Genomic DNA, 10,707 nt, shown 5'->3' on the forward strand with positions numbered 1-10,707 from the left:
AACAAGAAGAACGACACTCCTTCTTCTTCGTCTTCTAAGCCCAATAATGCTACCAACAATATCAACATCAATGATGTGCTGGCCCTTAATGCTCCTCCTCAAAGATTCCAAAGGCAAAGGAGGGTTTATACGCCTTTGGGAATGACTTATGATGCTGCTTATGACCGTTTGCATGGTCAGGGATTAATTATGCCAATCGGACCATTTCCAGAACCTCGACTTGAGAATAGGACCGCTAGCTATGACCCCAATGCTTATTGCAAGTATCATCAAGGCAAGGGTCATAACACTGAGAAGTGTTGGAGGCTGAAAGATGCAATCCAAGACCTGATTGATGCTAACCAACTTCCTGTCCCTCCAGGGGGCAAGAAGCCTAACATTCAAACAGGTCCTTTTTCTGATGCTTTGGCTATCATGGGAGATGAAGTCTCCTTTGATCCGTCAATACTCATTCAACCTGTGAATGAACCTCTGCCGGAAGTTGTATTTATCTCAAGTACTGAAGAAGTGAATGGGATCTGGGATAGTGATGATGAAGACGTCTATCTCAAAGACATAGCCTGTTCATCTCTCGGCACCAGTGAAGATGTTTGGGGGGACTTTGAGGTCAAGGTTCTCATCAGAAGTGGACGGTTGCAACAACCTAACCCACCTCCACCTCCACCACAATCACATCCGATAGTTGATCCCATCGACCCTGTGAATAGCGATGTGGTCAAACAACTGCAAAACACCAAGGTGGAGATGAATGTATAGAAGCTTTTGGCCACTTCCCACGAGCATTGAAAGGCTGTGATGAATGCTCTGGTGAAAATAGGAGTCGATGATGACATGACTCCTCAAGGACTGGTCAACTTTCTCATTACTGAGCTGCCGAGTACTAGCAATCTGATTTCCTTTTCTGATAAGGATCTACCCCCGGAAGGGGACCAACATAATAAGGCCTTACACCTCACTGTAGTGTGTAGGCAAATGAATGTTCCCATGAGCCTGGTTGATAATGGCTCTGCAATCAATGTGTGCCCACTCCGTACTACAAAGAAGTTGGGTATAAAGAATGAAGAATTGACTCCCTCCACTCAAGGGATTCGAGCTTACGATAATACTCGCCGTTAAGCCGTGGGTACTATCATATTGAATATAACTACTGGGGCCATTGAACGTCGCACCAAATTTCAGGTGGTGGACATTAAGGCCTCTTTCAATCTGTTGTTAGGACGCCCTTGGCTTCATGAGCTGAAGGCGATTCCGTCATCGCTTCACCAGAAAGTGAAAGCCATAGTTGGAGGGGTTCCGATTACTATCGATGCTTCTCCTATGCGCATTCAAGTTATTGATACTCCTATCGTCCATGTTGAACATGACGAAGAAGATGAAGATCTTTGGGGGTTTTCACTAGATGATGTTCTTGTGATCGAAGAAGAGGAAAAGTGCCATCTCGACTTCGATCCCTATTCAAACACCAGTATCAACGCCATTCTGAAGAAGCAAGGTCACTTCCCTGGAATGACCCTTGGGCTCAAGAAGAAAATGGCTAAATCTTTGGGCCATCCTGGTGCGCTCAAGAAGGATACTTTCGGCTTGGGATTCGAGCCAACAAAAGAAGATCTGAAACAAGCTGCATTGAAAATGAAGGCTCGCAACAACGCTCGAATCACGAAGACAGAAATGGCCATGGATCCATATCCGTTCACCCTCAATGGCCAGTACATCAAAGAAGGGGAAGATTTCCCCATGCCATGAATTCCCTGAACCATTTGTCCATAATGGGATCCGTGAACCGGGATTCGAGGTGTTCCTCGATTGTGACTTCATCGATGAAGAGCTCTCCACAGCCGAGAAGCCAGCTAGCCTGAACTCTGATGATCTGGGAATCAACCTTCTTTTTGGAATGGAGAAAAATGAATCCAAGCCGGTCCGCAATGATAACTCCGAGCTCGTTCAAGCCGTCATAGCGAACAAGGATTTTGACCCCTCCGAGTTAATCGTCCAAGCTGACAACATTTCAAGGGGATGGCGCAAGACATTGAGGATTACTACGCCGAGTGGAGAGAAGTTGGAAATAACCGCTGGCGAGGGTCCTATGTTTGATGAGTCTGAATCGTCTGAGTCCGAGTCCGAGTCTGAGTCTAAGTCTGTAGACGAGTCCTTAGAGTCTGAGGCCGACCCTCTTTCTGCTATAGAGTTCAACCCTGAGTCTCTTGTTGAGTCCTCTCTTTCTAGTCCTAATAATTCTTGTGAGGTCGCAGTCGACCTTGCCCCTCTTGATGTATTAGCCAATGAATTCAATGAAATGAGTACCTTTGCTTAAGATGAGTGCCATTCCCCTAGCCCTGATCAATATTGCTTTGCTAATGATAAAAATGACAAAGAAATAATAAAAGCAATGGAAGAACACGAAAATAAAACAGCAGTTATTGAAAATACAGAAACAGTTAACATTTCCAATGATACGACTGTTAAAGAAGTAAAAATTGGATTAACACTAAGTCAAGATGAACGCAAAGAGATAATTAACTTGCTTAGTGAATTTGTTGATGTATTTGCTTGGTCATACCAAGATATGCCAGGAATTGACAGGGATATAGCTCAGCATACGATACCACTCATTCCAGGTATGAAGCCTGTCAAACAAAAGCTGCGCCGAATGAAACCAGATGTGGCTCTCAAAATCAAGGAAGAAATCAGGAAGCAATTGGCCGCAGGTTTCATCAGAGTATCCAAGTATCCGGAATGGATAGCAAATGTGGTTCCAGTTCCAAAGAAGGATGGAAGGGTCAGAATGTGTGTTGATTACAGGGATCTCAATAAAGCAAGCCCCAAAGATGGGTTCCCTCTACCTCACATTGACATTCTGGTCGATAATACAGCAAACCATGCGCTCCTGTCATTCATGGATGGTTACGCCGGATATAATCAGGTATTGATGGCCGAAGAAGACATGGAGAAAACCACATTCATCACACAATGGGGTACATATTGCTATACGGTAATGCCATTCGGGTTAAAAAACGCGGGTGCCACCTACCAAAGAGCAGCTACAGCATTGTTACATGACATGATGCACAAAGAGGTGGAGGTCTATGTCGATGATATGATTGTCAAGTCTAAAGATCGCCCAGGCCATATTGTTTCACTTCGCAAGTTTTTTGAAAGACTCCGTAAGTACAACATGAGATTAAATCAAGCAAAATGTGCATTCGGAGTCACGTCAGGCAAATTACTTGGATATGTGATCAGTTCTCGAGGGATTGAAATAGATCCTTCAAAAGTAAAAGCGATCATGGCCATGCCACCACCCAAAAATGAGAAGGAGATTCGAGGCTTCATTGGAAGATTGCAGTATATAAGTAGGTTCATATCAAAGCTCACAGCAATATGTGAACCTTTATTCAAGAAGCTTAAGAAGAATGTCCCAGTCACATGGGATGATGATTGCCAAAAGGCTTTCGACAAAATCAAAGAGTATTTGGCAAACCCACCCGTGCTAGCGCCAGCAAAACCTGACTTTCCTCTTCGACTCTACCTTACGGTCACAAGAGAAACGATGGGGGCAATGCTAGCACAAGAGATCGAAAGCAAGGAGAATGCAATCTATTACTTGAGCAAGAAACTTCAAGGATATGAGACGCGATACACACCACTCGAGAAGTTGTGTCTCACACTTGTATGGGCCGCACAGAAACTAAGACATTACATGCTCACTCATACAGTGCATGTTGTGTCCAAGATGGATCCTCTCAAATACTTGTTCGAGAAAGCAACACTCGACGATAGATTATCAAGGTGGATAGTCAATCTGGCTCAGTTTGACTTGAGATTTGTGCCACAAAAGCCATCAAAGGTTCTGCAGTTTCTGACTTCTTAGCAGACTTTCCGCTAGAAGAAGCTGAAAAAGAAGAAGATGAGTATGATTTCCCTGACGAAGATTTACTCATGACCGAAGATGATAGCTGGACGCTCTATTTCGATGGAGCTTCAAACCAAAAGGGATGTGGTGTAGGAGTCTTGCTCGTATCACCTAATGAAGAGCACATCCCAATTTTCATGAAGCTCGACTTTGATGTCACCAACAATGCCGCAGAATATGAAGCATGCATTTTAGGGTTAGAAACAGCTGTCGCCTTGGGAATTAAGAAACTTAGAATCTACGGTGATTCTTCACTAATCATTAACCAAATCTCCAAGAGATGGAAAGTGAGAAGTGAAAGTCTCGCTACGTATCAAGCTCATTTAGAAACTCTCACGGAGCAACTAGATGAAGTGAAATATACGTATTTGCCAAGAGAAGAAAACCAGTTCGCCGACGCACTAGCTAAATTAGCATCAATGGTGCGAATTCCAGCCGACACAATCAGAATGCCACTGACCATAGAAAGAAGATATGAACCAGCTTATGTTCATGCACTTGACGATGAACAAGAACCACAGCAAGAAGACGAAGAGCCATGGTATACGGACATCCTTAATTATGTGACAAGAGGAGAATACCCTCCTAATACTGATAAAAGGGCACGCCGTGCTTTGAGGCTCCTGGCCTCACAGTATGTGCTCATCAGAGGAGAACTCCACAAGAGAACTGCAATGGGAAGGAATCTCTTATGTATAGCCAAGAAAGAAGCACATAAAACCATGAAAAACCTTCATGCTGGTATATGTGGAACTCACATGAATGCAAAGATGTTAGTCCAGAAAATTCAACGACAAGGTTACTATTGGACTACTATGGAGAGAGATTGTCACGAATACGTCAAGAAATGTATGAAGTGCCAAATCTACGCAAACTTACAACATGTTCCACCTTCGATTCTCTACACGTATACTTCTCCATGGCCTTTCTCCACTTGGGGCATTGACGTCATTGGAAAAATAACACCATCAGGACAAGGGGGGCATGAATTCATTCTCGTAGCAATCGACTACTTCACCAAATGGGTCGAGGCTGCCTCATATGCCAAGCTGACGGTAAAACACGTAGCTCAATTCATTGAGAAAAATATCATATGCCGCTATGGGGTACCACATGAGATGATCAGTGATAATGGAACACATTTCCAAGCCGAATGCGCGGAATTATTACGGAAATATCATATCAAACATCACCGATCATCACCTTACAGACCACAAACAAACGGAGCAGTCGAATCGGCCAACAAAAATGTGAAAACTATCATAAAAAAGATGACAGAAAATTATAAAGATTGGCCAAGTAAGCTACATTTCTCCCTTTGGGGTTATCGAACCTCTGTTCGTACATCGACAGGGGCTACCCCTTTCTCTTTGGTCTATGGAGTTGAAGCTGTACAACCAATCGAGCTCGAAATACCTTCTCTTCGAATCGCATTGGAAAGCCAACTAGATGAAGTCGACTGGATTAGAGCAAGATACAACAAACTGGTCTTGCTTGATGAAAAACGCTTGGCAGCTTTGCATCATGTCCAAACCTACCAATAGCGTATGGCACGACATTTTAATAAAAAAGTCAAGACCAGAAATATCAAAGAGGGGGACCTAGTACTTAAGGCACTTCGTAAAAATGTGTTAGATCCAAGAGGAAAATTCAGACCGAACTGGTCAGGCCCGTACATTGTTAAAGCCATCCTGTCTGGCGGAGCGGCACAATTGGTAGACATGGATGGTAACGGCTTCCATAATTTAACCAACTTGGATCAACTCAAGAATTTCTATGCCTAGTCGCATGGGTTCATGACCCAATAGAGCTACGTTTGGCCTGATTCCTTTTTAGGATACGTAGGCAACCCCTCAAGGGGGCCCGACCACTTTAAAGTAAAAAAAATCCGCCCTCTGTTGATCAAATACGCGCGTCGGTTCAGCACTGCGTCACGGCAAAAAAAAAAAAAAAAAAACGGGGGGGGGGGGGGGGGGAATTGCAGCGACACGGGACATCCTACCGTGTCACGGTACTGTTCATCGTGACACGGTGGGCCTGAACGAAAAAAAAAAGGAAAGAGGAACTCCCGTGACACGGGAAATTATCCCGTCTGACGGGAGAAGTTCCCGTGCCACGTCACCCTCTGTCAGCACAAAAAAAAAAAAAAATTGCCGTGACACGGGAATTTGTACCGTGTCACGGGACCCTTTCACCGTGACACGGTGGAATTTCAATTTTTGGAATATTGACGCATTCGTTGCGAATTAATTGTTCGAGTTTTTATTTTCGTTCTTCCATTGCGTCCGACTCCTTGACTCGGATAAATAAATAATAAAAGTCATTGTAATTTTTATTTTTAAGGCTGAAATAAAGGTGCTATTATTAAAATAAATGCGACTACAAGTATTTGCATCATATGCCTTATTTTAAATAATAATTATAAATCATAAAATGCAACGCACTATTGATCTAATCTCTCTTCTCTTTAGGAACATCCTTCTCTTGCTCAGTTAGGTCGGCCTTCACCATTAATGTGTCTTTTGTAGCCCGAACCGTCACACCCCTAGTCGAACTTTCACCCCTTTCACCTTTCTTCAATTTTTTTCGGTTGTTTCTCCTTATAGACCATCTTTTCTTTACCCTTCCCTTTCACATAATTCTTCTTTCTTGGCATTATAGGAGTCTTAAACTCAATCCCTTGTGTTCTCGGACCTAGACGATCTTTAGGAGGAGCTTTCTTATTTCCAAGACGACTCTTCACATCAGACTTGCGTGATCCGAATCGTTCCCTCCTACTTCTAGGGTTCAACCATGCCTTGTATGCACTAGATAAAGGAGGAGGAGCTTGGTCACTTGCAGAAACGGTCCACAAAGGTCTTCCAATCCAATAAGCCTCATACTTGTGAACGTTACTTTCATGCAACGATACTTCACGAGGACTATCGTTATAGCGTGGAATTACTTGTTCAAGTCCATACTGCCGCATCAGTCGAGAAGGGCAATAAAAGGTCAGTTTTGAGATACTTGGAACACGGCAATATGGAGTTTCATTCGTGCCAACCATTCTAGTAAGCCTCCACCAAGGCACCACCCAACGAATGGAAAATTCCCTCTTTGCAAAGAAATTTTTCCAATCTTCATACGACATGTTCGCAGAGTAATTCTTTTTCCTACGGACTAGGTCGTTAGGGCCATATTTTTCAATATCGTCGGGGGCTTCAAATAATTCCAAACGCTTCATCAACCAAATCTGCAAAATAATTCAAATCTAAGGAGAATAAAAAGGTGCCTATGCTAGACTTATTGGGGAAAGGGTAAATAAAAAAGAAATAGAAAAAAGAGGTCACGAAATCTTGTCGTTGAAACTCGCCTCTTGTCTTGTGTTGTTTGCTTTATCATCACTCGCTTTTCTTGTAAACTGGAGGTATGGGAAGCTTGTTGTTATCAATCAAATGTTAGATATCCTCCTTTAGCTTCCAACAGCTCTCAGTAGCACGACCCCTACCTTGATGGTACTTGCACTGTTCGTTTGGATTCCAACTAGGCAATATTTTCTTAAGTGGGGGATCTTGAATAGGTCCAATGGGAGTAATGATTCCCTTGGCATGAAGTCGATCGAAATCATCATCGTAGCTAATTCCAATAGGGGTAAATTCCCTTTTCGGTTGCTTTTGATGACCCATGGCTAGGATCTCACTAAGGTCAAAAGTACCAACACTATTACTAGAGTAGGTGTTTCCGGAAGAAGAAGGATAGTCGTTCTTCTTCCCTTTACAGCCACTGTTACTATATTTACTAATCTTGGCCTTCTTGTCGCGCGGAGGGACATGAAGGAGATTTGAATCAATGAAGTCTTGAACACGATCCTTGAGGGCGAGACACTTTTCAGTAGTGTGACCGCGACCTTTGTGGTATCGACAATAGGAATTTGGATCCTAATTGGGAAAACGTTTTTTAGATGGAGGGTATTGACCTTGATCGTGAAGATAGTCAAAAGCTTCATTGTAAGTCATTCCTATTGGTGTGTATTCTTCAATGGTTCGTTTTGCCTGTGGCTTAGGAGCATTGAGTTCTTCATTAAACCTTTGGCGAGAATTTTGTTCGATGGCCATTACCCGATTTGCTAATCCTTCTACCACATTCAAGAGCATGGCAATGACATCTTGTAGTTTTCGAACGTCCTCTTTTAGACTTGATGAGTGTTCCCTGGTATTATCTAAGAAAAGACTTTCATCCTCCTCAATTATGGCCACTTCATCTAGAGAGGTTATATAAGCTGCCTCAATCATAGGTTCTCCTACAGGTGATAAGAAGTGATAGCTGATCATCTTTTCTTTTCTTTCCGGCTGCTGTGGGGCTAGGGTGGGATCCTTGACTTTGTCAAGGTCTATTGGCTCCTGCCCTTGGCCGTCTGAGGCCACTGTAGACTTAACGACTAAGAGATAACACTCCCGTGTCGTCTTTTGATCCCCGTTTAGGGAGCTAACAAAGCCGTCATCCCTGTCATATTTCAGCAGAATGAGGGAAGGAGTAATAACAGCCTTGGATTCGTTTAAAGTAGGACGACCTAAAATGATTTTATAGGCGGTTAACTCGTCAACTACCAAGAACTTGACGACTAGAAGTCGCCCTTCTCCTTTTTCTCCCAGCCGGATAGGTAAATCCATCCTGCTGACTAGGTACACCATTCCAACCTCGAAGCCAACTAGGGATAAGTAACCGGGTGCATGCTGTTGGGCTTGTACTTGAGCTTTTGCAAGCACTTGTAGCTGATGATTTCTTAGGAGCTACCGATGTCTATAAGGATCCGGCCAGCCAGCTGGTTGACGACCTTACATTCAATGACAACCGGGTCGTCATGCGGGCGGCGGACGCTGCCCCGATCCTTCTCCGTAATCAGAACGTCAGGGAAAGGATCATTGTCAGACATTTGCCCATCATCAACAGCCTTGTCCATCTTCCTCAAATGGCTCTTGATGCCCCAGATGGTCGAGCCGACCAAATTCAGTCGGTAAATAGCGGCCAGTAATGGTCGGTAATTTAGGATTTACCATCTGAATTTCGGTCGGTAAAGTTTTACCGACTGTTTTCTCCACTTTACTGACTGATTATAAATCAGTCGCTAATTACCAATAGAATAAACATTATAAACATTCGGTCGCTAAATTACTAACTGAAAAGATATTATGTCGGTAATTAGCGACGGATATGCGGTCGCTAAATTCTTTAATATAACAAAAAAAAAGCAACGCTTACAATAATGCTACAATTATTGCAGTTTGTAGGCATTTTAAAAAAAATTATTGAATAATGAGCACAAAAATACGGAATACTTAACAACGAGTATTTTTAGAAAGGGATACGAAGTATTTATTAACCTCAAAAGTAATAGATTGTACAAATAACAATTAAACAAAAAAAAATATACAAAGGTCTTCATCTACAGCCACATATTACAACTTTAAACTTCAAAAATCTTCAAACTTGGATTTCAAAACTTGAACTTTGTAGATCTGGAAACTTCACCTATAACCACAATTGTACACTTTAATTAAAACAAATGGAATAAACTACAACAAATAAAAAAAATTAAAGTTCAAACAAAAAAATAATATGAACATGTGTATCGAAATCAAAAAGTCAATAGAGCAAACCATGCGGAGCATTAATTACTATAAACAACATATCTAAAAACAAAAAAAAAATATAAGTTTTCAAACGAGATCTAGAAGTGAAATTGATAAAAATTCTGAATAAACACAAAATCAAAGCAAGAAAAAAGATGATGACAATTTATTAAGAAAATATTAAACAAAAAATCAATTTAAAAAAAGATCTATGTAGAAATCGCCAGGAAACTAAAAAAGAAATTAAAAAAAAAAAAAACAAAAAAAAAATATTAGACCAAAATCTAAATAAAGAAGAAAATGAAAATTAAAATAATAAAATAGAAACAAAATATCTAAAACAAAATCTGAAAATCGAAAACGAAAAAAAAAAAACCAAAAATTAAACGACATTAAACGAGATATGAAGGTTTAAAAAAAAAACGAGATATGAAATTAAAATAGTTAAGTTTGCAGATTAAACAAAAAAAAAAAAACTGATTCAAAATACAGAAAAATAAAAATTGAGTAAAACAATAATGAGAAGATTTAACCTTGCCTAAGAATTAAAGATCTTGCTTCAATTAATTATTGAACAAAATAATGGAAGAGTTTTCAACGGCAAGAACAAAAAGGGAAACATGAAGAGGGAGAAAGAGGAGAATGGTAGAAAGAGAAAGAGGAGGATGGTAGAGAGAGATAAGGAAGAGAAGATGAGAAATGAGGAGGAAGTTAGGGTTTCTCTTTATATAGCGTGAACTTTAGAAAACTGAAACACTAATTAGCGACTGAATAATTTGTCGGTAATTAGCGACCGACTAAGAATCGGTCGGTAAATACCAACTGATTTTAAAATCAGTCAGTATTTAGCAACTGTTCACTACTACAAAACTTGGAAAAGAAATCCCTAATAAGAGACTCGTTATTTAAATATTGGGTTTGTTTAATCTAGGAGATCCAATATTTAAAATAATGGGTTTGTTATGTGTATTAGGGCCCACATCTTTGATTATAGTAAAAAAAAAAAGGAGAGATACGAGACATGTCGACAGATATAACAGGTCTCTTATGTTTATCAATTAGGGCCCACACCTTCTATGGGATTAAAATATGAGAAATAATAGACCCAAGATAACTTAACGAGTCTCTTATCTTTGTTCACGAACGAACTGATGCTCTCCTATATTCTATTTATCATCTTCATTTGTC

At 41.0% G+C, this 10,707-nt stretch overlaps 1 long non-coding RNA gene across 1 annotated transcript; it reads right to left on the reverse strand.

Moving 5' to 3' along the window:
* Nucleotides 1-9,238: 9,238 nt before the first annotated feature.
* Nucleotides 9,239-10,378, reverse strand: LOC145634796 (uncharacterized). Its single transcript, XR_014113567.1, has 2 exons — nt 10,053-10,378; nt 9,239-9,418 (listed from the first exon to the last, which is right to left on the reverse strand). It is a non-coding gene; the product is annotated as an uncharacterized LOC145634796 (long non-coding RNA).
* Between the last annotated feature and the right edge of the window lie 329 nt (nt 10,379-10,707).

The sequence above is a fragment of the Chenopodium album genome, chromosome 6 (assembly GCF_948465745.1).
Source record: "Chenopodium album chromosome 6, dcCheAlbu1.1, whole genome shotgun sequence".
NCBI classification, from domain to species: Eukaryota; Viridiplantae; Streptophyta; class Magnoliopsida; order Caryophyllales; family Amaranthaceae; genus Chenopodium; species Chenopodium album.